The sequence below is a fragment of the Elephas maximus genome, chromosome 17 (genome assembly GCF_024166365.1).
Source record: "Elephas maximus indicus isolate mEleMax1 chromosome 17, mEleMax1 primary haplotype, whole genome shotgun sequence".
Lineage (NCBI taxonomy): Eukaryota > Metazoa > Chordata > Mammalia > Proboscidea > Elephantidae > Elephas > Elephas maximus.
In genome coordinates this window covers 15,900,584-15,926,821 of record NC_064835.1, presented here as the reverse complement: position 1 = coordinate 15,926,821, position 26,238 = coordinate 15,900,584, and the positions used below count along the sequence as shown (strand labels likewise).

Here is a 26,238-nt window from a genome sequence, read left to right as displayed (position 1 = left end):
TCGTCGCTCGTAGCCGGGCACCATCTAGTTCTTCTGGTCTCAGGCTGATGTAGTCTCTGGTTTATGTGGCCCTTTCTGTCTCTTGGGGTCGTAATTGCCTTGTGTCCTTGGTGTTCTTCATTATCCTTTGATCCAGGTGGGTTGAGACCAATTGATGCATCTTAGATGGCCACTTGCTAGTGTTTAAGACCCCAGACGCCTCTCTCCAAGGTGGGATGCAGAATGTTTTCTTAATAGATTTTATTATGCCAGTTGACTTAGATGTCCCCTGAAGCCATGGTCCCCAAACCCCTGCCCCTGCTATGCTTGCCTTCGAAACATTCAGTTTATTCAGGAAACTTGTTTGCTTTTGGTTTAGTCCAATTGTGCAGACCTCGCCTGTATTGTGTGTTGTCTTTCCCGTTACTTAAAGTACTTCATATCTACTATCTAATTAGTAAATACCCCTCTCCCACCCTCCCTCCCCCCTCTCATAACCATCAAAGAATATTTTTTTCTCTGTTTAAACAATTTCTTGAATTCTTGTAATAGTGGCCTTAGACAATATTTGTCCTTTTGCAACTGACTAATTATACTCAGCATAACGTCTTCCAGATTCCTCCAGGTTATAAAATGTTTCACCGATTCATCACTGTTCTTTATCGATGCATAGTATTCCATTGTGTGAATATACCATAATTTATTTATCCATTCATCCGTTGATGGGCACCTTGATGACTTCCATCTTTTTGCTATTGTAAACAGTGCTGCAATAAACATGGGTGTGCATATATCTGTTCGTGTAAAGGCTCTTATTTCTCTAGGATATATTCCAAGGTGTGGGATTGCTGGATCGTATGGTAGTTCTATTTCTAGCTTTTTAAGGAAGTTCCAAATCGATGTCCAAAGTGGTTGTACCATTTGACATTTCCACCAGCAGTGTGTAAGTGTTCCAATCTCTCTGCAGCCTCACCAACATTTATCATTTTGTGTTTTTTGGATTAATGCCAGCTTTGTTGGAGTGAGATGAAATCTCATTGTAGTTTTGATTTGCATTTCTCTAGTGGCTAACGATCGTGAGCATTTCCTCATGTATCTGTTAGCTACCTTAATGTCTTCTTTAGTGAAGTGTCTGTTCATATCTTTTGCCCATTTTTTAATTGGGTTATTTGTCTTTTTGCAGTTGAGTTTTTGCAGTATACGTACATCTGAGAGATCAGATGCTGATCGGAAATGTCATAGCTAAAAACTTTCCCAGTCTGTAGGTAATCTTTTTACTCTTTTGGTGAAGTCTTTGGATGAGCATAGGTGTTTGATTTTTAGGAGCTCTCAGTTTTTTTTTTTTTTTTTGTTACCTAGTTTTTCTTCTGCATTGTTTGTAATGTTTTGTATACTGTTTACGCCATGTATTAGGTCTCCTAACATTGTCCCTATTTTTTCTTCCATGATCTTTATCATTTTAGATTTTATATTTAGGTCTTTGATCCATTTTCAGCTCACGTTTGGGCATGGAGTGAGGTATGGGTCTTGTTTCATTTTTTTGCAGATGAATATCCAATTATGCCACCACCATTTGTTAAAAAGACTGTCTTTTCCCCATTTAACTGTTTTGGGGCCTTTGTCAAATATCAACTGCTTATGTGTGGATGGATTTATGTCTGGATTCTCAATTCTGTTCCATTGATCTATGTATCTGTTGTTGTACCAGTATCAGGCTGTTTTGACTACTGTGGTGGTATAATCAGTTCTAAAACCAGGTAAAGTGAGGTCTTCTACTTTGTTCTTCTTTTTCAGTAATGCCTTATTTATCCAGGGCCTCTTTCCCCTCCACATGAAGTTGGTGATTTGTTTCTCCATCTTGTTAAAAAAAGTCGTTGGAATTTAGATCGGAATTGCATTAAATGTATAGATCGCTTTTGGTAGAATAGACGTTTTTATAATGGGAAGTCTTCCTATCTATGAGCAAGGTACGTTTTTCCACTTATGTAGGTCTCTTTTGGTTTCTTGCAGAAGTGTATTGTAGTTTTCTTTGTATAAGTCTTTTACATCTCTGGTAAGATTTATTCCTAAGTATTTTATCTTCTTGGGGGCTACTGTAAAAGGTGATTTCCTATTCGATGTTCTTTTAGTTGGCGTAGAGGAATCCAACTGATTTTTGTATGTTTATCTTGTATCCCGATACTCTGCTGAACTCTTCTATTAGTTTCAGTAGTCTTCTTGAGGATTTTTTAGGGTTTTCTGTGTATAAGATCATGTCATGTGCAAATAGAGATAATTTTACTTCTTCCTTGCCAGTCTGGGTGCCCTTTATTTCTTTATCTAGCCTAATTGCTCTGGCTAGGGCCTCCAGCACAATGTTGAATAAGAGTGGTGATAAAGGGCATCCTTGTCTGGTTCCTGATCCCAAGGGGAATGCTTTCAGGCTCTCTCCATTTAGGATGATGTTGGCTGTTGGCTTTGTATAAATGCCCTTTATTAATGCTGAGGAATTTTCCTTCTATTCCTATTATGCTGAGAGTTTTTATCATGAATTGGTGTTGAACTTTGTCAAATGCCTTTTCTGCATCAGTTGATAAAATCATGTGATTCTTGTCTTTTGTTTTATTTATGTGATGGATTATATTAACTTTCTAATGTTGAACCATCCCTGCATACCTGGTATGAATCCCACTTGGTCATGGTGAATTATTTTTTTGATATGTTGTTGAATTCTATTAGCTAGAATTTTGTTGAGGATTTTTGCATCTAAGTTCATGAGGGATATAGTTCTGTAATTTTCTTTTTTTGTGGTGTCTTTACCTGGTTTTGGTATCAGGGATATGGTGGCTTCATAGAATGTGTTTGGTAGTATTCCGTCCTTTTCTATGCTCTGCAATACCTTTAGTAGTAGTGGTGTTAACTCTTCTCTGAAAGTTTGGTAGAAGTCTGCAGTGAAGCCATTCGGGCCAGGGATTTTTTGTTGTTGTTGTTGGGAGTTTTTTGATTACCTTTTCAATCTTTTCTTTTGTTATGGGTCTATTTAGTTGTTCTACCTCTGTTTGTGTTAGTTTAGGTAGGTAGTGTGTTTCTAGGAATTCATCCATTTCTTCTAGGTTTTCAAATTTGTTAGAGTACAATTTTTCCAAGTAATCTGATATGATTGTTTTAATTTCAGTTGGGTCTGTTGTAATATCACCCATCTCAATTCTTATTTGGGTTATTTGATCCTCTCCTGTTTTTCTTTCGTCAGTTTGGCCAATGGTTTATCAATTTTGTTGATTTTTTCAAAGAACCATCTTTTGGTCTTGTTAATTCTTTCAATTGTTTTTCTGTTTTCTATTTCATTTAGTTCTGCTCTAATTTTTATTATTTGTTTTCTTCTGGTGCCTGAGGGTTTCTTTTGTTGCTCTCTTTTTATTTGTTCAAGTTGTAGGGATAATTCTTTGATTTTGGCCCTTTCTTCTTTTTGGATGTGTGCATTTATTGATATAAATTGACCTGTGAGCACTGCTTTCTCTGTGTCCCTGAAGGTTCTGATAGGAAGTGTTTTCATTCTCCTTGGATTCTATGAATTTCTTTATTCCATCCTTAATATCTTCTATAATCCAGTCTTTTTTGAGCAGGGTATTGTTCACTTGCCAAGTGTTTGACTTCTTTTCCCTGTTTTTTCTGTTATTGATTTCCACTTTTATGGCCTATGATCAGAGAAGATGTTTTGTAATATTTCAGTGTTTTGGGTTCTGCTAAGGCTTGCTTTACGGCCTAATCTGTGATCTATTCTAGAGAATGTTCCATGTGCATTGGAAAAGAAAGTATACTTGGTTGCTGTTGGGTGGAGTGTTCTGTATATGTCTGTGAGGTCAAGTTGGTTGATTGCAGCATTTAGATCTTCCGTGTCTTTATTGAGCTTCTTTCTGGATTTCCTGTCCTTCACCGAAAGTGGTGTGTTGAAGTCTCCTACTATTATTGTGGAGCTTTCTATCTCACTTTTCAATGCTGATACAGTTCATTTTATGTGTCTTGCAGCCCTGTCATTGGGTGCATAAACATTTAATAGGATTATATCTTCTTGGTATATTGTCCCTTTAATCATTCTATAGTGTCCTTCCTTATTCTTTATGATGGATTTAACTTTAAAGCCTATTTTGTCAGAAATTAATATTGCCACTGCTGCTCTTTTTTGATTGTTGTTTGCTTGATGTATTTTTTTCCGTCCTTTGAATTTTAGTTTGTTTGTGTCTCCAAGTCTAAGGTGTGTCTCTTGTAGGCAGCATATAGATGGATCGTGTTTTTTAATCCATTCTGCCACTCCCTGTCTCTTTATTGGTGCATTTAGTCAATTTGCATTCAGCATAACTATGGATAGGTATGAATTTAGTGCTATCATTTTGATGCCTTTTTTTGTGTTTTGTTGACAGTTTCTTTTTCCCACTTAATTTTATGTGCTGAGTAGATTATTTTTATATATTGTCCTTTCCTCATATTCATTGTTGTTGATTTTGTTTCTGCTGTGTCTATTTTTTTCTTGTATTTCATTTTGATGAGTAGGATAGTTTGTCTCCTCTGTGGTTACCTTATTATTCACCCCTATTTTTCTAAATTTCAACCTAACTCTTATTTCTTTGTATCACCGTATCTTCCTCTCCACATGGAACATCTATGATTACAGTTCTTAGTCCCTCTTTATTGTTTTAATGTTGTTTTCTTTTATATAATAACGTCGCTGTTACCCTGTTTTGAGCTTTTTTTTTTTTTTTTTTTTTTAATCTTGCTTTGTTTTTTTGATTTCCCTGTCTGGGTTGACTTCTGATTGCTCTGCCCAGTGTTCTAGCCTTGGGTTGATACCTGATATTATTGATTTTCTAACCATAGAACTCCCTTTAATATTGTAGTTTTGGTTTGACTTCTATGAATTCCCTAAACTTCTGTGTGTCTGGAATTGTCCTAATTTCACCTTCATATTTAAGAGTCAGTTTTGCTGGATATATGATTCTTGGCTGGCAATTTTTTTTCCTTCAATTTTTTGAATAAGCCATCCCATTGCCTTCTTGCCTGCATGATTTCTGCGGAGTAGTCCGAGCTTATTCTTATTGGCTCTCCTTTGTAGGTGACTTTTCGTTTATCCCTAGCTGCTCTTAAAATTCTCTCTTTATATTCGGTTTTGGCAAGTTTGATTATAATATGTCTTGGTGACTTTCTTTTAACATCTACCTTATGTGGAGTTCAATGAACATCTTGGATAGATATCTTCCCATCTTTCACGATATCAGGGAAGTTTTCTGCCAACAAATTCTTCAACAATTCTCTCTGTATTTTCTGTTATACCTCCCTGTTCTGGTACTCCAGTCACTCGTATGTTATTTCTCTTGATAGAGTCCCACATGATTCTTAAGGTTTCTTCATTTTTTTAAATTCTTTTATCTGATTTTTCTTCAAATATATTAGTGCCAAGTGATTTCTCTTCAGGTTCAGAAATTCTGGCTTCTACTTGCCTAGTTCTCCTCCTCTAACTTTCTATTGAGTTGTCTAATTCTGTAATTTTATTGTTAATCTTCTGAATTTCTGATTGCTGTCTGTCTATGGATTTTTCCAGCTTATTAAAGTTTTCATTATATTCCTGAATAATCTTTCTAATTTCTTCAATTCCTTTATCTGTGTGTTCCTTGGCTTGTCTGCATATTGTCTCATTTCCTTCCTGATGTCTTGAAAGGTTCTGTATATTAATCTTTTGTAGTCTGGCTCTGGTAATTCCAGGAAGGCACTTTCATCTAGAAGATCCCTGGATTCTTTGTTTTGAGAGCTTGTTGAGGTGATCATGGTCTGTCTTCCTTATGTGACTTGACATTGACTGTTGTCTCTGAGCCATCTGTAAGTTATTGTATTATTTTATGCTTGCTTACTGTGTCATAGCTTCTTGCTTTGTTTTGATGTGCCTAAATGGGTTGCTTGAGCGAGCTAGCTTGATTATTTTTGCCTTTGGAGCTCTGACATCCTGTCCCCAGCTGGCTAGAGCTGTTATGAGGTATATCAGTCTCGGAGTCCATTCACTTTTCTTGTATGAATTCAGCTCAGGTGTCCAGGTAGCTGATCATCAAGTGTGTGGTACAGGCTCTGTCCGACAGTCCTAGAGGGGCAGGGGTAATTGGTATATGTACCAGTATCTGATTGAAGCAGGGAGCCACACTCTGAACAAAGCAGGGGGCTGAGAACTGACCTCTGAGTGTCTCTGAGGAAAGCACGTCCCTGTTCCCTAAAGCGTGCAGGTGGGTGGGTTCTGCAGACAGACCGTGGGCACCCAATGTTTTTGGTTGTAAGGACTGGGAGGTACCAGTTATCCTTGGACCCCTGTCGTGGGTGGCTGGGTGACCTGAGTGGAGCTACTAGTCCTGAGGCCCCTGATGTGGGTCGGTAAGGACCCTGTTAATAGGCAAAGCAATGTCAAACATCAAACACCCACCTCTCCACCTCACAGCTGAAACGGTTGAAGTCTGACAACAAGGGGCTATTCTCCTGAAATAGGCCCACATAGGTCCATGCACAGGGGAAAGATGCTCAAAGTCCATGACCATTTATGCCTGGACAGGAGCTGCTTCTGTCCTGAGCTCCGCTGGTTAGTAGAGCTGGCAAATTATCTTTTCCCCCAATTGCAAATTTTTTCCTTTTCCAAGGCCGGGAGGATGGCTCTAGGCACTCAACAGGGCCTATCTCAGGCCCAGGGAATTCAGCCGCTGAAGCCAGCTTGGGGGTGGGGGGACACAGTAAAGTATACACAAGTACTTAGCTTTTGCTGAGAGCACTGTTCTTCTCTGGTTCTGGAGGTGTGAGTAGGCTGTGAGGCTGGCCGCTTCTCCCTGAGGAAACTGAGGCCTAATGCTAGTACCAGCCCACTGCCACTGCTCCTGGAATGGTGCCTGAGGGCTCCCCGTGGTTCAGGTCTGGTAACTCCTCCCCGCTTTTGAACCGTCTCTTCCTCCCCCTGCCCGTCTGTTTCCTAAGCTTGCCTTTGATGCTCAGGACTCCTAGCTTGTCATAAATCTACTCATTTCACTTGTTTGTTTGGGCCTTTGTTGTAAACAGGACTCGCAGGAAGCGTCTGTCTGTTCTACCATCTTGGCTCCGCCAATGGTATTTTTTTTTTAGTTCAATCTGATTTTACTGAAAAATTTGCAAAGCTGAAGGCGTACATGATCTTTTGTTAGAAGAAAGCGATTTTCACAGTAAGTATTTAGCCACTTTAGTTTTGTGTTGAATAACAACAGAAGAAGACGTTTCGGTTCAAGATCCTGACTCCAGCATAGTCAGCTAGGTGCTTGGGATCTTGTGACAAGTAATAACATTTCCTGAACTGTTTATCAAAGATGATAAATAGTAAATGCACCCTCTCATTCCAAGTAGAGCACCAGCTCTTCCCCAGGCACGTACAGAAGATCTTATCCTCACAGCTCTACTTAGGGCCCTAAGAATCTTTTATTTTAAAGTTGAGAAAAATGTGAAAGGATCCATTAACTCGGTACCTTCAACAAATCCAGCCATCTATTAACTCTTGACAATTGCAAGTATAAAATACTTGAAATTTAGAAGATGTTCCACATTTAATGGAGCAATTCAAATGTTAAAAAATTAGGTCAAATGACATATTTTAATGTTTAAAAGTGTTAGTTAATACAACTTCATGAGTCAAGATGTGCAGCACTTCGTTATACATGATATTAGAGACTCCTACTGACGGCTGTACTTGATGGCCAGAAAACAAAAAAAGAGAAAAAACCATACATATTAGTACATAATGATGCCTGCAGGGAATGTTATATCTGAACTTTGTTACTAAAGTTAAACCAGAAAAAAAAAGTCTATGAAACCTACAGTCATGTTATTTTAAATGATGAGGTAGATTTTTTCTCTATGCAATAAGGTGAAGATAACAACAACAAAAAAAAGCAAACAGTTTTCAAATCCTCTTTTTAAAAAATGTTCAGGGTATAGTTACTTTCACACCAGATATGAACTATGAGGTGGAGAAGTCGTACTCAGGCAAGTTCTGTGTTAGATGTGTTGTTACTTGCAAATTCAACAGTTAGGCTTAGATCAATTTTCTCCAAAAAATGGTGATCCTCTTATCCTGTGTCACAGGATACTCCACCACCTCAGTTCCATTTTTGTTGTGATAAATAAAATCAAAATTTCCAGGTTCTTTCATGGCAGGTAAAGATGAAAGGATTTCTCTATCAGCTTGCTGGGTCCCTGGATTGTGGCCTAATATTTTTCCTTCCTTGTAATCAGAGACATCAGGAGAGTAATCAGATGTTAGTTTCAAAAGCTTAAATGCAATTTTTTCCTCCAACATGAGGCGCAGCTGCTAACAGTGGTAGCATTAGACTGTAGTTCTTCTTGTGTATCTCTATTGGATTCTGAATGATTGTAGATGAGTTTGTAGTCATTTCATTTAATTGCTGCTTCTTCTTATCTTCATTGTTTCTATTTCAAACACAGAGAATGGTTTGCCCTCATCCTCAACTTCTCTGCATGCTCTGACCCCAGCCCCTTTCCAAGAAAGAAGGTCCTCTACTCTACCTCCTCCTCTTCCCAAATTGGTGGGGAGAAGCAAGTTGGGAGTAGGACCAGGAGCCTGTCTGCAGCCATTTGCATCAGAATGCTTCCATCCAGTAGCACTTGGAGTCTATGATGATGAACCTGGCCCTGGAAAACCTCCTCCTGCTAAGACGCCTAGTGTCTTTAAGAAACCTGCAGGACACTCCAGGGGTCTCTGTGACATAGTGCTCTGGTCATCTGACTCTGAGCTGGAGCCTTGCTCTTGATGGGGATAAAATTGTAGCTCATTTTTGTAACCAGCTTGTTTGTAGTTGTGTATTTCACAGAGGGTCCTTCCTTTGATAACCCAGTTGATATTTTCTCTGAGGACTTTCTGACCTCCAAAACAACATTGCTAAGGCCATCGCTGGTTGATTCCTGAGAAGACTCAGACTCTGAGGAGGAACTGGGACTATCCTTTCCACAAATGCCTACCCCACCTTTCTCTTTGGTTTTAACAAGGCTGTTTCTACCAGGTGAACCTTTTGGAAGGCTACAGTTCTGGATGGTTCTATTCTTTCACTGTCTGTGCCTTAGGAGGCTTGGGATTCTTTATCTGTCTTTTACATTCACCTTTCTCCTTTTTCTTCGGTGATTCCCTCTTGATTTTTCCCTCATGCTCTGATCTATGACAGCTTTTGGTTCCAGATCCAGGGTCTTTTCATTATTGTCGTTGTTCTCTTGCTTTTTCCAATGCTTATTGTATTGTAAATATTTGTAACCTACTTCATCTTCTTCATCCTTCTCCAACTTATATGCCTGCTTCTTTGCTTTTCTTTGTAATAAAGTAGTACTGTCACTGTTGCTGACTACTGCAGAACTCTCAGTAACTCCATTCTCTTCTAATTTAACTCCAAGACAATCATTGTCTCATACCAGGCATGTGCTGTTGCTGAGGGGTAGGAGCCCCTCTTCCAGGCAGAGGCCTAAAAGACCTCAGAACTGAAGCCAAAGTGCTGACGGACAAGACTAATGAGAGCTGTGACAACTCAGCATCTGCTCAAGTTTACAAGAAGCCAGAAGACAGTGCAGTCCTGGGTGGCTATATTTTAATGGTGCTGCTTTCTGACCATTATTGTCATTTTTGCATAATTTGAATTTGTAACTTGCCATTACTTTTGAAATAGCTTTTTATTTTGTAAACTCAAACTTCTAGTAGGGTAAAAAAAAAAAAAAAAAGAACTATAGAGGTTCTAGGAATTTTTCTGATTACCCTAATCCTTTTTATTATCATTGGACTCCAACTGTGGGGTATTATTCCTTGTTTAATATGTTTTTCTTCCCCCAAGAACCCAGACCTCTTTTTATAAACACCACCAATAGTTAACATTTCTTGTGACTTCTCTGAGACTGGAACCCATATTAGTTCTTTTGTTTTAAATCCCAATCTCATTTTTTATAATTGTTACCACCATTTATATGTTATTAACCCCTTGCTATTAAATGCTGGTCACAGATTAATTTAGTAAGACACATGAATATTGAAATAACATTGTATCTTTTTATCATTAGCATTCTAATTATATTTGTCCTTTGTTGTTGGTAGCCTTTTTATGCTCCTTTATGCCTTTCACTGCTGAAGTTTATTTTGTCATCACTCTTATTTGTATGCTAGTAGCCCTTGTTTATTCCTTTTGGGTTGTGTGTCTCCATTATGAAGCCCTTCTTAAACTTCCTGTCCATACTGCTTCTCATCGCAGCTCCTGTTCATCTTGGCGTGAGGATGCCTTTGTTAAGTTCACTCAGGCAGTTTTATGATTCACAAATCTGACTGAATGCTGGATCTGTCATCCTTTCCCAAAATTGTACATGAGAATTCAGGTCCATCAGCTGCTTCCATACTAAATTATAGCTTAGTTCTTCCTGCTACTGTCAATTTTAACATCATCTCTAGGCGAGCCATACATTTGAGGCTGTGGCATCCTCCTGAGATACTGGCTCAACTCCAGGTCCCATGTTTCAATCTGACTCAAATCAGAGAGTGTTCCAAAATACCCTTGATCTCCTCTTCAGATTATAAAAATGGGCCCTTATTTTCATATAACGCCCCTCCTAGATATTGGAACTTGGCTTTTTCAGGAAATTTAACAGCATATCTAGAAGGAAAAGGATCTTCTTGTGTCTAAATGTGTAATTGGCTAAGGTAGGACGACTGTCTCTTTCCAACAACTCCTTGACAGAGAATTGGCTTGAACAGATGAATCAAGCCATCCTTCTCCCAGGTAAAGACATAAGAATCAGTATACTATGTGCCCCATATGGATATGTATTTTTATGTGGAAGATCAAGATACCCCACATTTGCTAACTCAAATACAAATAATGAGCCCTACACCTGGGCTTTATACTGTTTAGGTGGTTGGAATATAATAGGCCAATATACCTTAGGCCATATGGGAATCCCATTACACAACCATTCTTAAAGTGGAAGTTTACATTGGGCTGACCCCCTGAAACTATTAGAAAGGAGCAGAAGAAATGGTCAAGAGATGAGCAAGGGAGAAATAGAAGGAACTCCTTTTTTTTTTTTTTTTTCCTTAAAGTAGTTTCCTGGATAAAGTTGTAGTTTTTTTGAAGGTATTTTTTTCTTGGTATGGAGTAGGAGGTTTAGGACATGTGCCCGTAACATCTCCAGAACCATGGAAAGAATAGCAGATGATGTTGCCAGTGCTATGACTGCTCAAGAAAAATCACTGAACTCACTCACCAAAGTAGTTTTGGATAATTGAATTATCCTAAATTTCCTGTTAGCCCAGCAAGGAGGCGTCTGTGCTGTAGTTAACCCACTTGCTGCAGCTAGATAAACACCTCAGGAGAGGTAGAACAAGATTCTCCAGAAGGCTGCTTAGCTCCATATACCTTCACCCTCAAACTCGACTTTTCTAGATATTTTCTGCTGGCTAACCTCAGGCATTCAATCAAACATTAAGTTTACATTGTCAACCAGATTAATAATACTCATTGTCATTGTAATAATTGTAGGGAATACTAAATGTTGTCTGAAACTTTTGACAAATGCCATTACCCAAAAGACTTATAATGCCCATGAAAAGAATACTGTACATTGATAGTACTTACGTTTCAGGTGGACTGAAGCCCACTCTTTGAGTAAGCCATCAGATGTCAGGTTATTCTTCTAACATGGACTGCCTTGCACTAGCCATCAAATAATAAAATCACAGGAACAAGAGGCTATAGGTATGGCATGATGATGACATCAAAAAGTGCCCAGCTACCTTTTCACAATGTTCTGCTGCTATTCATAGTTTGATTTCATTTTTCTTCCATTCACAGTCTGTGCCCCTGGAAGCAGAAGTCAGGAGATTGAATGACCTACTGTATTTGGTTGGGTTTGCTGCAAAGGACCTTCTTAAGATGTTGAAATGCAGAGATGTCACACTGAAGACTAATGTGTGCTGGCCCAGGCCATGGTATTTTCAACCACCCCACATGTATGCTAAAGTTGGACAATGAATACGGGAGATCAAGAAAGAATTGATGCCTTTGTATTAGGGTGTTGGAGAAGAATTTTGAGTATACCATGGACTGCTAGGAGAACAAACCAATTTGTCTTGGAAGAAGTGCAGCCAGAATGCTTCTTAGAAGGGAGGACAGTGCAGGATCAGGCAGAGTTTTGCCCTGATGTGAGTGGAGTTGATATGAGTCAGAGCCAATTCGATGGCGCCTAATGACAATAACAACCCTTTCACATGCATGGCATAGAGGTCTTAAACGCTTATTAAATGAACAACTATCCCGAACAAGACGTATGTTCAAAATTCATGCAGAAGGAAGACTTCTTTCAGAATAGTGGTCAGTGAACTGATCAAATAATTTCTTTTGAAATCCTTGATCAAAAGGAAGAACTGTGTAAGAGAATTTTAAATTTGAGGTACCTGAGAAGATCTGAAGTGGCCCACTTGAGGTTTGAGTATGACTCCTCTGGTAGTTCTGTTTCCACCCTAGCAGCAACCATTTTCCATGCAGACATAATAATGCAGCGAAGAAGTGTCCAGCAATGGTGAGGTAACTACAGTGTGACTCCCCAGAGAGAGAAATGCTCAGTAATGATGATATAACTACTCTGCAATCCCCTGCCTGTCACATACCCTTATGATTACCACATTGTAGCCAATCTACGAAAGAAAAATATATCCTTTTAAGCCAATTGCCTTACAAGTTTCTGCTATAGGAAGTCATGCCTTATGAGTTTCTGCCACAGGAAGTCGCACCTTAAAATGACCTACTACCAATTGAGTAATATCTTTTGATGATCTAAGCCTGTAATTACCAATCAAGTAATGTCTTTCAATAATCTAAGTTTGTAAATGTCAATCAAGTACTGTACTTCATGTCCTTTGTTTCCCCCTTATAAAATGTCACGGCTGACTTGCCTTATTGGATTTCAGGATTATAGCACATGGAGTTCAGTCTATCTCCAGCTCAAGCTATCACTTTAATTTTAATAAATCTCTCTATTTTACATTAATCAGAGTATGAATAGTTAATCTGTGACACCCTTATGAGGATGGCAAGACTTACTTAGGACACGTCATCAGGAACAATCAATCACTAGAAAGGAGCATCATGTTTGGTAAAGTAGAGGTTCAGTGAAAACAAGGGAAATTCTCAATGAAATGGATTGACACAATAGCCACAAAAATGCTTTCAAACATATCGATAATCATGGAGATGGTTCCGGACAGGGCAAAGTTTCGTTCTGTTATATGTTAGCTTACCATGAGTCAGAGCCAATTTGACAGCAACTAACAACACTCAGTGTTACCATTTTTTATTCTGCTTTATATTATTTACATATCCCTGTCTCCCATTATATATTTTTTCCTTTTTAAGAGCAGGGACCTTGTCTTATGAGGGCATAATAGGACTCAATGCTTGTTTGGTACCAAAAGCACTGGTATTCTGTCCAGCCTATTACATAAATTTAACATTAGAACAACTATGAACATGCCAACAAACCCCAAGTACAAGGATTTACCGCTAGCAGCTTCCAGAGTATGTTATGGAATCAGTCCTTAGTTATCCATACGTGTCCACCTTCTCATCTACTAAAAAAAAAAAAAAAAAAACCAAACCCAATGCCGTCGAGTCGATTCCGACTCATAGCAATCCTATAGGACAGAGTAGAACTGCCCCATAAAGTTTCCAAGGAGCATCTGGCGGATTTGAACTGCCGACCCTTTGGTAGCAGCCTTAGCACTTAACCACTATTCTACCAGGGTTTCCATCTACTAGCTTGTGGAAATTGTACTTTTTGTGCTTTCTGCATTGTCCACAAAAGATTTTATCCTCCTTTTCTGAAAATTAGTGGTCCACATATTATTCAGGAGTCTATCAATCCAGGAGTTACTTGCAGAGACTAGTCACACACAGAGCATGGAATGCCCAAGTTTGATTTTCCTCCTTTCTCCTTCCTGATTATTTTTATTTGAGGGGACTAAAGACTGGAATAATGACTAACATGGGTGGTAGTCAGGGTCCTGTCGGGAAATAGAAATCAGGTAAGTTATTTTAACAGAAATAGCTTAGCATGAAGACTTATTAACTGAAGAGTTGAAAAGGGGATACAGATATATCATGGCAGTAGTAACTGCAGGAAGCAACTACCACTCCTAAGACAGGGAGAACACAGAGAATAACTTGAAATTATTAATACGTAGGGGTTTGGAGGAGGGGCCCACAAAGCTTTTATTCAGGCCTCTGAGAAGGAAATCCCTGCTGGCCACTGCTGGTGTCTTTGAAAAGGTGTGATGAAGCTGATTCTGGGAGTAATAGGAAAACACTGCATCAATTGCTGCTACTAAAAAAACGGATTCTGTTGGGGTGGAGAAGCACTCTCGGAGAGATGCTGAGAGGAATAGGAAGCAAACAACAAAGGGCAGTTCCTTTTCCCACTTCCAGCTTTGCCACCTCCCTCTAGTGCCCCCATTGGCAGATCCTAACAAAAAGACAGCTGGCAAAGGAGAAATGAGGTTTACAAGGTTGTCCCAACATCACAAAGCAGCATATATGGTGTGTTTGAGGCTGAGAGAAGGGTTTATTAAACAGCACAGTAATATGCTGTTCTTCAGTATTCTTAAGTATTATGGAGTCTGTACAAACAAAAAGCCGTAAAGTGCATTGCTTCTATCTCCTGTTATGGTAATAATAACGATAATTTACATGTGAATAACACTTCACAGAGTTTCCTTTTGCATATGTTATCTATTCAGAATTCAGCTGTCAACTTGACCTTCAACAAACCAAAACACAAAGAAGAATGAGAACAGCAATCAAAATGCATGTGTTAGTAATGCCGAGCTGATTTTACTCCTTCCCCAGCCCCAGTTCAGCCATCCCATCAACTTCCTCCTCCTTCTTTCACTCTCCTGTGCTGTTATTCATGTTCTGCTTGCAAAGCCCTTTTCTCTACCCCATTTACCCTCATGGTGTGACTAACTCCTACTTAGTCTCTAAGACCTAGCTCAGCAGCATCTCTTCCAAAAAGAATTTTGGGATCATCCCCAAAGGCTGTCCTGGCTTTGGGACTAGGGTGGTTCTCAAACTGGGGCAATTTTGTCCCGCAGAAGACACTTGGCGATGTATGGAGACATGAAACATGTTTTGTTGTCACAACATGGAGGAGTACTACTGGTATCTCATAAGCAGTGGGCAGGGATGCTGCTAAACAGCCTGAAGTGCGCAAGACAGCCCCCTACTACAACAACAAAAATGTGTCTGGTCCAAAATATCAATAGTACTGAGGCTGAGAAACCTGTGCTAAGCTCATGGCCCTTGCTCTGTGGTCCCAATGTACCCAAGTGCATACTTGTATCTTTTTATGTATGCATATGCAAGATTGCATTGTAATTACATGCTTATATTTCTGTTTTTTAGACAGCAAGGACTAGCATTGTGTATGGCACTTAATAGATGCTCAATAAAGTTACAATACTCTTATTATAGTTTAGCACTTTGCTGATAAGAGTAGCCCCTCAGACCCTTCAATAGAAATGTAATCTTATTAGGCACGTGACTAGGATGATCAGATAATTTATTAATGAAGTCCAGGAAACACTGAATAATATTAAAAAAGATGGTATTTGTGCTAGGCTGGGTTCTCCAGAAAAGCGAAACCAGTAAAGCCTATATATATGAAGAGAGATTCATATCAAGGAAATGGCTCACAGGTTTTTAGAGGATGTTAAGTCCCAAGTCCGTAAGGTAGGAAAGAGAATTCTCCTGATTCACGTAGCCACAGGGGCTAGTGAAGCCAAAATCGGTAGGGTGGAGAGCATTGCTTCCACAGGCTGTGAAGATTCATGATTGGCAGGCAAGACTGCTGGCAAGCTGCTAGCCCAAGTCCCAAGAACCAGAGGTCAGCCTAATGAATGGGAGCCAGCTGCAGGATCTGAAACAAGCAAAAGCCCCGGCAAGGAGAGCAGGAAGGAAGGAGGCAGGGGAGAGTAAGGAAATGAAGGCTTAGGGGGCAATGAGCCACCACAGGCCCCGCTCCTGCCAATACCACTCGGCAGATTCCATCAGGGGTGATCACATATCAAATTTCAACAGGGAAGTGATCATAACATTATACAACTGCCAAAACACTGAAAATCATGGCCCAGCCAAGTTGACACACAATCTTAACCATCACACTGTTAATAATTACACCAGAAAAATGGGTATAAACTGAAATTATCCTGGGTAGCCAGAAAGTGTCTTCATCCTATATATAACTCTAAGAAGTTTAGTTGTATTTTTCCTTTCTTAAGTTAGAAGCAGAAAACTAGAAATGGACAGGGGAAGGCACTCTGAGGGCAGAGGGGTGGGACAGCACCATCAAATGAAGGGAAAGAAATATCACAAAAGAGAACAGTCATTTGGTGTCGGGGACAACCAACCTTGTAGTTGAGTACCTCCTTGACAGTCATAGTATTACAGCCAATACAGAGATTTTTTTAAAACCAGAGCCATCAAGTATAGAGATCAGTTTAATACTAACTAGAAAGGTAAAAAACATGATATATTTTACAAAGATTTTCATCTAAAATATTTAAAACATTAGGAAATTGTATTATAAAGGATACACCTTCAAGTCCAAAAATTATATTGTCATAGAGTAACCATCCACACTCTGATTAAGGTAAAACTGAGAGATTCATTGAAAGTAAAGGGAACCCAGTACTCCAATATGGCAACTTAGCAGTGATGTTTTATAAGGTGAAAACAAAGGACATGGAGTATAGTGCTTGATTGGTTATCCGCAAACTTAGATCATTGAAAGGCACTACTTGGTTGGTAATTACATGTTTAGATCACCTAAGACTTGACTGGTAGTAGATCATTTTAAGGCAGGACTTCTTGTAGTAGAAGCTCATAAGGCAATGAGCTTAAAAGGATATACATGTCTTTCTTAGATTGGTTACGAAGTGGTGATCATAAGGTATGTGACGGGGGTGTGTGTGCAAGATAGTTACATCATCATTGCTGAACAGTTCTAAGTTGCATGATTATGTCTGCATGGAAAAATGACTATTACTTGGGTGGAAATGGAATTAGCCACAGAGGAGTTGTACTCAGACCTCAAGTGGGCCACTTCATATCTTCTCGGGTACCTTAAATTTTAAAATTCCCTTACACAGTTCTTCCTTTTGATCAAGAATTTCAAAAGAAATTATTTGATCAGTTCACTGACCACTATTCTGAAAGAAGGCTTTTTTTCTGCATGAATTTGGAGCATATGTGTCTTAGTCACCCAGTGCTGCCATATCAGAAATACCACAAGTGGATGGCTTTACCAAAGAAATTTATTTCCTCACAGTAAAGTAGGCTAAAGTCTAAATTCAAGGCACCAGCTCCAGGGGGAAGCATTCTCTCTGTTGGCTCTGGGGGAAGTTTCTTGTCCTCCATCTCTCCTTGGTCGAAGAGCTTCTCAGGCGCAGGGACCTCAGGTCCAAAGGACACGCTCCACTCCTGGTGCTTCGCTTTTGGTGGTATGAGGTCTCCAACTCTCTGCTTGCTTCCCTTTCCCTTTATCTCTTGAGAGATGAGACCTGGGTAAGGGTGGTGTTTCAATCCTACCCTAATCCCCTTTAACATAAAATTACAATCACAAAATGGAGGACAGCTACAGAATTCTGGGGAACACACATTTTTGGGGGGCACAGTTCAATCCATGACAATATGTTTCATTTCGGATGGCTGTTCATTTAATAAGTCTTTAAGACCTCAGAAACTATGCAAGTGAAAAGGTTGTTATTGTTGTTAGGTGCAGTCAAGTCAGCTCCTACTCATAGCAACTTCTTGCGTAACAGAAAAAAAGTCTACCTGATACTGCACCATCTTCCCTTCTAAGGAGCATTCTGGTTGTACTTCTTCCAAGACAAACTTGTTCATTCTCCTGGCAGTCCATGGTATACTGAATAATCTCCTCCAACACCCTAATACAAAGGCATGAATTCTTCCTCCATCTCCCTTATTCATTGTCCAACTTTAGCATGTATATGGGGTGGTTGAAAATACCATAACTTGAGTCAAGTGCACCTTAGTCCTCAGTGTGACATCTCTGCATTTCAACATCTTAAGAAGGTCCTTTGCAGCAGACACCTCCAAAAGCAATGTCATTTGATTTCCTGACTGCTGCTCCCAGGGGCACAGACTGTGGATGGAAGAAAAATGAAATCAAACTGGGAATAGCAATAGAATATTGAGAAAAGGTAGCCAGGCACTATCTGATGTCTTCACCATGCCTCTTGCTTCTGTGGTTTTATTATTTGACAGTAAGTGCAGGGCAGGCCACGTTAGAGGAATAACCTGACATCTGATGGCTTACCCTAGGAGTGGGCTTGAGTCCATCTGAAATGTAAGTACTATCAATGTACATTATTCTTTTCATGGGGATTATATGAGTTTTTTGGGTAATGGCATCTGTCAAAAGTTTCAGACAACATTTAGTAATCCCTACAGTTATTACAATTATGATGAGTATTATTTATTCTGTTGACAATATAGACAATCCATGATCCAACTCCTGAGGGTAGTTAGCTGAAAATATCTATTGAAGAGGAGTTGTAGGGTAAAGATATGTGGAGCTAGGTAGCCTTCTGGTGAATTAGTTTAATATCTTGTTCCTGCTGTCCTGAGGTGTTAATCCAGGTGCAACCCCAACAAAGGCATTCTCATGCCAAGAGTGAACGGGAGCTGCGATGAGAAGTAGGATGGGCAGAAAGTTTAAGAAGGGCTTCACAATGGAGAAAAACAGCTCAAAAGAAATAAACAAGGGCTGTTAGCATACGAATCAGAGTGATGACAAAATAAACTTTGCAGTGAAAGATGTAAAGGGGAATAAAAAGGCTACTAACAATAAAGGACAAATATAATTAGAATGCTAATGATAAAAAGATACAATGTTATTTCAATATTCTTGTGTTTTACTAAATCACTCTGCGTCTGGCATTAAGAGTGAGAGGTTAATAAAATATAAATCTTGGTAACAATTATAAAAAATGCAACTAGAATTTAAAACAAAAGAAATAATATGTGTTCCAGTCCCAGGCAGGTCGTAAGAAATGTAACTATTCTTTAAAAGTGCAGTTTATAAAAAGGAGTCTGAGTTCTCAGGGGAAGAACAATATATTAAAATAAGGAATAATACTCCACAGTTAGAGTTCAATGATAATAAAAAGGATTAGGATTATGAGAAAACAAATTCCTGAACCTCTACAGCTACCTTTTCTTTCTTTCTTTTTTTTTTTTTAACATACTAAAAGCTTGAGTTTATGAAAGAAAACGCTATTTCAAAGCAATGGCAAGTTATAAATTTGACTTAAGAAAAAAATGACTATCCTTGTTAGAAGGCCACACCAGAGATGAGTTAGATCATTAAATCATCAACATACCTACAACTAAAAATTATGATCCTGATGACTTAGAAAAATCCGAAAAGAGTTAAAGCCCTTTCAAAGAACGTATTTCAAAAGGTAACAATTGACATAATATAACCACAAAAACTACCAGGATATAATTCTGCAATCATGCATAACAGCTGAAAATACTAAGATACCAAAAATGATAAAGAAAAAGGCAAACAGTCCAAATTTTACTGCAGGCTGCATAGGTAGTTTCACGTCTGGTTAGGATATCAGCGTGCCTAGCTGTCATCTGCTTCTTTTTTTTTTTTTTTCGTGATGTTTGAATTTTAATTTCAGTCTTTCATGAGACTCAACGGTTCATTCAGGAGTTGGGGCTTTATTCAGTTGGGATAAATGAATCCAAGCCTTAACTGCCTCTGGTTTATTGATATAAGGATTAGTGGGAAGGACCAGGTAAGGTTCCTTCTAATGAGGTTTGAGAGAATCTTTATTTAGTATCTTTTCTAGTAAACATAATCTCTAGGTTGAATATTATGTAATTTAGACATTTCTTGCTTTGATTATTCAAAGCTTAGAATATTGAATTAAAGATTTGTAATTTTGAAACAAATCAGTTTGAATCAAATATGAATCAGGGCAAGTTGCCCAACAGGGGAGGGCCATGGGCTGTCCAATAATAATCTCATGAGAAGATATTTTGTGAAGTGCAAATGGAGTAGTTTTTATATTTAAAATGCCCAGAGGCACCACCTTATTCCAAGGCAATTGTAAAGACTTGGAAAGTTTGGCTAGTTGAGTTTTCATTATACCATTAGTTCTTTCATCTAGAACAGACAATTGAGGGTAGGGAAAATGAGGTCTTTGAAAAATGAGGAAGATTTGGCATATTCTTGTAATTATTTGCCCAGTAAAATGAGTGTCTCCGTCACTACAAAGGGCACTTGGGACTCCCCAAGTGGGGATAATGTTCTGAAGAATTTTCTTAGCCACAAAAGTGGCAGTGACTTGAAGACTTGAGAAAATCTACAAGTCATTACTAATAAAACTTGTAACCACTCAAGAGGGGGAGTTGGATAAAATCAATCTGCCATTCAGGCATTGGTCCCAGTGGCGTTTACGTAAATTAAATTGACAGCAAATTGAACATTGGGAAGCCACTTGTTCAGTGGCTTCATAAAAATGTCCTCATCAATATTTTAAAAAATTTTCTGTGATCTTATTTCTTCCCAAATGAAATGGGTATTCGTGTGCAATGAATAGGTCTGTTTTTATTCTATAATTTTATCTGTAGGGGTTAATTGTTGATGTTTAAAAAGTGGTTCTGAAATTTCCTTCAGGTCAAATTTTAGTAGGCAACATTTTACAGGTGCCATATTTACAGGCATTCTAACTGCTATATTTTCATTACCCATTCCCTCCTTTTCATCATGACCACAAAGTGGAATTTTCATAGTCATGAATGAGGGCAGCATCTTTAAAGAATGATTGGGAAGTGTCTTGTTTAGGTGCTTTAACTAAGTCGTTTCCTTTAATTTCTTCTGAAGCCCTAGTGGTGCAGTGGTTAAGAGCTCAGGCTGCTAAACAAAAGGTTGGTAGCTCTAATCCACCAGCCACTCCATGGAAACCATATGGGGTATTCTACTCTGTCCTATAGGGTCAGTATGAGTCAGCATCGACTGGATGGCAACAGATTTGGTTTTGGTTTTTATGGAACCCCTTTGTGTTGGTGGGCCTGGATTTTAATTATAGCAGAAGTGCTTCCAGGAAGTCTGCTACTAAAGGGTTATTTTTAGTTTGGGACGTAGAAGAAGTTAGGAACCCCCTTTGTTTCCACTCCATGCCAGATTCATGAGTAATTTTCGTAAAAAGAAAACGTACCTCAATCTGTGTAAATATTTACTGACCATTGAGAAGCCAGTTTGCAAGCTCTCGTCAATGCGATCAGTTCAGCTTCCTGAGCTGAAGTGATATCAGAAAGGGTGCCAGTTTCAAGAACCTTGGTGGTTGTGGCCACAATATATCTTCCCTGGTAATGAGAGCTTGCAGCTTTATCCTTTAAGTATCACCCATCATCGAATAAGATTAAATCAGGATTTGATAACAGGGTTACTTGTAAATCTTGCCTAGGTGACAAAAGTTGTTTAGTAAGATTGAAGCAATCATGGGGTGGACAGTTATTATCATTAAGTAAGGGTAACCATGTAGCTTTATTCATAGAGGTTACAGTATGTAACCAAATATTAGGAGCTGCCAAAAGGAGAACTTCATATGAAGTCAGCCTCCTGGCCCGAAAGATGTAGAGTTAACATTGAATTTAGAATGGCTGACACCATCCGAGGAACATAAATGTTAATAAAATTACTCAAAACTGTATCTGCTGTGGTTTTAATTAGTCTAGCAGTTGTAGTGACTGCTCTAGGGCAAGAAGGGTAGCCCCCTGCTACAGGGTTCACCAGGGTACCGTAATAACAAATATGTTTCTGTTGTCTTCTGTGTTTTTGAATGAGGACTCCTAGAGTATTTTAGAAGTCCTGTGGACAAAAAGTGAAAAATCTCAATTATAATTTAGAAACCCTAGAGTAAAAACTCACTCAAAAAAGAAGTAGGAGTGTTAACTGATGCTTCTTTGAGTTGAGTGATGGCTTTTGGCCATCCTCGAATAGTTGAAAGGTGTCAGCCTTTGAATTCTTAAGATAATGGTAAAGAAGTTGAGCCAGTAAAAGAAAACTTCCATGGTAACCACAGAGTTCTAAAAATCCTTTTAATTGTTTTTTGTAGTAGGGACAAGATTATCTAAGATAGTCTCTGTTTTGGGATTTACAGTGATTCCTCGTGGCATAGTGGCTAAGAGCTACGGTACTAACTAAAAGTTTGGCAGTTTTAATCCACCATCTGCTCCTTGGAAACCTTATGGGGCAGTTCTACTTTGTCCTATAGGGTTGCTATAAGTTGGAATCAACTGGACAGCAATGGGGTTGTTTTTATGTGTCTGCATGTGTTTATATAGACAGCTCACTTCAGCAGAAAAATAATTTTTATTAAAAAAAATATTTTACTTTTATTTCAAGAGGCTTTTTTCATTCATGAATCTGAAATTTGTTGACTCAAAAGTAACCCTGCTTGCACCTTAGCTGGCCTGCTTATATTTTTTTTTTTTTTACCAAAGTTTGCTAATCAACTTGATTATCTTGTGATTTAATGAAGAAGGCTTACTTACTTAATTTAAATTTCAAAAGGTCTCAGTAAAAAGGGGATGGCAGAGTTCAATCAATCATGTTAATATTAGCCAATGGTTTTCCCTTAAAGTTCACTTTATAATTGTCCTATTTATAAGTTCCATTGTAACTAGCCCACCTTTAGCCATTTCTTTTTCTTTTTAGAATCAGAATTGTCTCCCTATATATTTAGATAATAACTGTTCAGGATAAACCTTATATGTCAATTTGATTTTTTTTTTTTTGAGCACAAGTAACCCTAACACCATTCCAGAACAAGCCAAGAAGGAGCTGAAAAAGCCCAGAAGAAGAGAGGGACATTATGCTTGGCTGGGATGAGAAAGGCTTTTGGAAAGAGATGATCCTGAAGCTGGTATCTTAAGGATACAAATTAACAATGGTAGCATTTTTTTCTTTTTTGTTTCCTTGGTTTTCTTCCATAAAAATAATAAAAACAGTTTATAATAGAAATTAAATGCATACTATAGAAGAGAGAATAACATAATGGACTCTTACATACATTTGAGTGTTTTCCTCAAATTTTGGGCTATTATGCATGATGTTCCAGGCTTATTTTGCACATTTTATGCACCAACCTGAAATTAGCCATTTCTCCAAGGAGCATTGGGGTCCTTTTAGTGGTAATAATATTTAGAGATAGCAATCTGGGCACTAAGCATGCTGATTGCTACTGGGTTGATTATTGTCTCCTGGTCTTTTCAGAGGAAAAAGTTCAGAAATGCTTTTTTTGTTTCTCTTCTCCAGAGAAAGTACATCAGGAGTGCATATTTTATTTCCAATTCAAATTTGAAAATACGAGTTTTTACTTAATTACTTTGATTTTATATTTGTATCTCCGTCCTTCGAGGCTGAAAATCTTGGTTTCGCTGGTATTAACATAATTACTTACATACTTTATCCTTCACGATACATATCATACTTTCAAAATATCTATACCCATATCATGAGTGACAAAATGAATAGTGAAAACAGTTTAAGACTTTTTGTCTTTAGGATATATTCTACTGGCTATACAGTCAAACATCTGTGTTTTAAAGTAGCTTAAAGTAATCTTCTCAGTGTTGCTTATTTTGGGGGAGAACTGATTTTTTTTAATTCAATTTTTGTACATTCAGAGAAGTTTAATGTCTTCTATCACTATCCCCTCTACTAAGTTCCCTCTCAGCTCACACAGGCAATAATTTTTTATTAGTTTTGGTTTTGTCTTCAATTAAATTAATAATTCAATATGTATATATTTAAATCCCCCTTTCCTCAGATTAAAGAATATATATTATTGTTAAAAATAATCAAAACTCGAAGCAATTGAAACAAAGTTTATTCTGAGCAGTTTTTCCATATGCATACAGACAGATCATTCTGATTCCAAAAAAAAAAAAAAATGACTTGAAGTAGGCTAGTTATAACGAGGCCTATTAAAGAAAAGAGGAGGGAGAAGAATAGAAGATGAACCATTGACTAATCTTAACATGGTTGATTAAGCCTTACCCTCCTTCTTTTACTGAAATCAACTGATATCAAGTCACACAGTGGTCTCTGGCCCGCCACCATGTTCAGCCAAGATATCTTCTGAAATTTAAATTAAGCAAGCCTCGGTGTGAACAGGAAAGAAAAAATTAGCAACTTTGGGGGAAAACAGTTGCTGGCAGGATTTGGTCAGGAATTTTTACAGTTAAATATTTGGTTTTGTGAGTAAGAAAAACCCTAAAATCAAAGTAAGATGTCTCTTACTAATTTTTCTCTTTGGTACTATACAATCTCTTCTGCACCTTGTTTTTTTTCCCCTCAACAATATACCCTGGAGGTCCGTCTACACACATATGAAATTCCTCATCATTCCTTTTCATAGCTGTATGATGTTCTACCATGTGGCCAACCAGTCCTCTATTAAAAATATTTGAGTTGTACTGTTAAAAATGAAACAGAGTTTCTGTAAAACAAGAGTTTTATTCAGATTCAAAGATTTGCAAATTGGGAAGCACCAAAATGAAAGTTCAAAATGGCATTCCTCTTTCACTGTGGAGTGTGATGAGGGCATCCCATGACGGTATGATATTTTCTAGGACCTTCTTAGCAACAAAGGTGGCAGTCACTTGGTAAGTAGAACAAGCATCAACCCAATAAGAAAAAGCAAAAACCAAACCCACTGCCGTGAAGTTGATTGTGACTCATAGCGGCCCTATAGGACTGAGGAGAACTTCCCCGTAGGGTTTTCAAGGCTGTGATCTTTGCAGAAGCAGACTGCCACATATTTCTCCTGTGGGGAGGCTGGTGGGTTCAAACTGCTGACCTTTTGGTTAACAGCTGAGTGCTTTAACCACTGTGTCACCGGGGTTCCTTACCCAATGAGAGGACATACAAATCATTACTAAGACTAATTTATGTCCCACAGAGGGAGAATGTTGAATGAAATCTATCTGATATTCCAACATTGGACTCAGAGGTAGAAAGAATTAATTCTCTTGGTTATGCCTTCAAGGGCTTCCCTGGCTTGTGCCTTTGACATGTTTGACATTGCACATATACTTTTTTGGCTATATAGTGAAAATTCCCACACCAATGTTTTTTCGTAATTTAGTCCGTTTTATCAACTACATAGTGGTCTAGAGAATGAGTTGTGTGCAGCATAGGCACCTTTAGTCTTTTACTGGTAATGTAGGTTTTTGATTTGGCCCCATCCATAACTTCAGATTTTTGTCATATTTGCATCATTGTGATTTCCATTCATTTCATTCCTCATTATGTGCTTGTGGTTGTTTAGTGACCAATGCATAGGGTGGAACTCACATGTTAGGGGCAGCGACTTAATTCAACTCATACGTAGGTACAGCCTGAGCAGTTACATTTGCAGCAGCTCTAGCAGCATGATTTGCAAAAGCGTTTTCTTTAACCTCAGGAGAACTACCTTTAATATGTGCTTCCATCTTGATACAGAAATTTCTTTGGTAAGAGTACAGCATTTAACAACTGGCATATTTAGGGTCCGTTTTTTATGTTATTGTCATTAGATTTTAAAACACTGCCTGCTTCCTTAACATTCCAAAGTCATGCTAGCCATGAAAATATTGACTGTTTCATGTTTAGCTAGATGACAAACTTGAGTTATGACTACTATTAAGTTAAGGCTTTTATTTAGTTCTCCACCTGTTCAGTGGAGTGTACTTTGGAAAGTGGGGAGCTTTCTAATGTATTAGTATAAGTAGTTACACATATCCATCTCAGTAAGAACAATTAAAAACAAAAAACCATACAAAAACTCATTGCCGCCGAGTCGATCCTGACTCATAGCAACCCTATAGGACAGAGTAGAACTGCCCCATAGGGCTTCCAAGGGCCAGCTGGTGGGTTCGAACTGCCAACCTTTTGGTTAGCAGCTGAGCTCTTAGAAGTCTTTAAATAAGACCCATAAATAAATAAAACAAGATCTGGATTATGTAAAAGAACATCTTTAAGATCAGTCCTAGGGACTAACAGTTGCTCAGTCAAATCTAGGCAACCGTGGTCAACAGTTTTGTCATCAGGCAAAGGTAAGTGAGTAGCAGGATTAAGCAGTCTGCTGTGATGTGGATGAATACCTGGAGGGGA

At 38.4% G+C, this 26,238-nt stretch overlaps 1 pseudogene; it reads right to left on the bottom strand.

Annotated features, from left to right (window-relative positions):
- Positions 1–8,038: 8,038 nt before the first annotated feature.
- LOC126060963 (coilin-like) lies at positions 8,039–10,242 on the bottom strand (annotated as a pseudogene).
- Between the last annotated feature and the right edge of the window lie 15,996 nt (positions 10,243–26,238).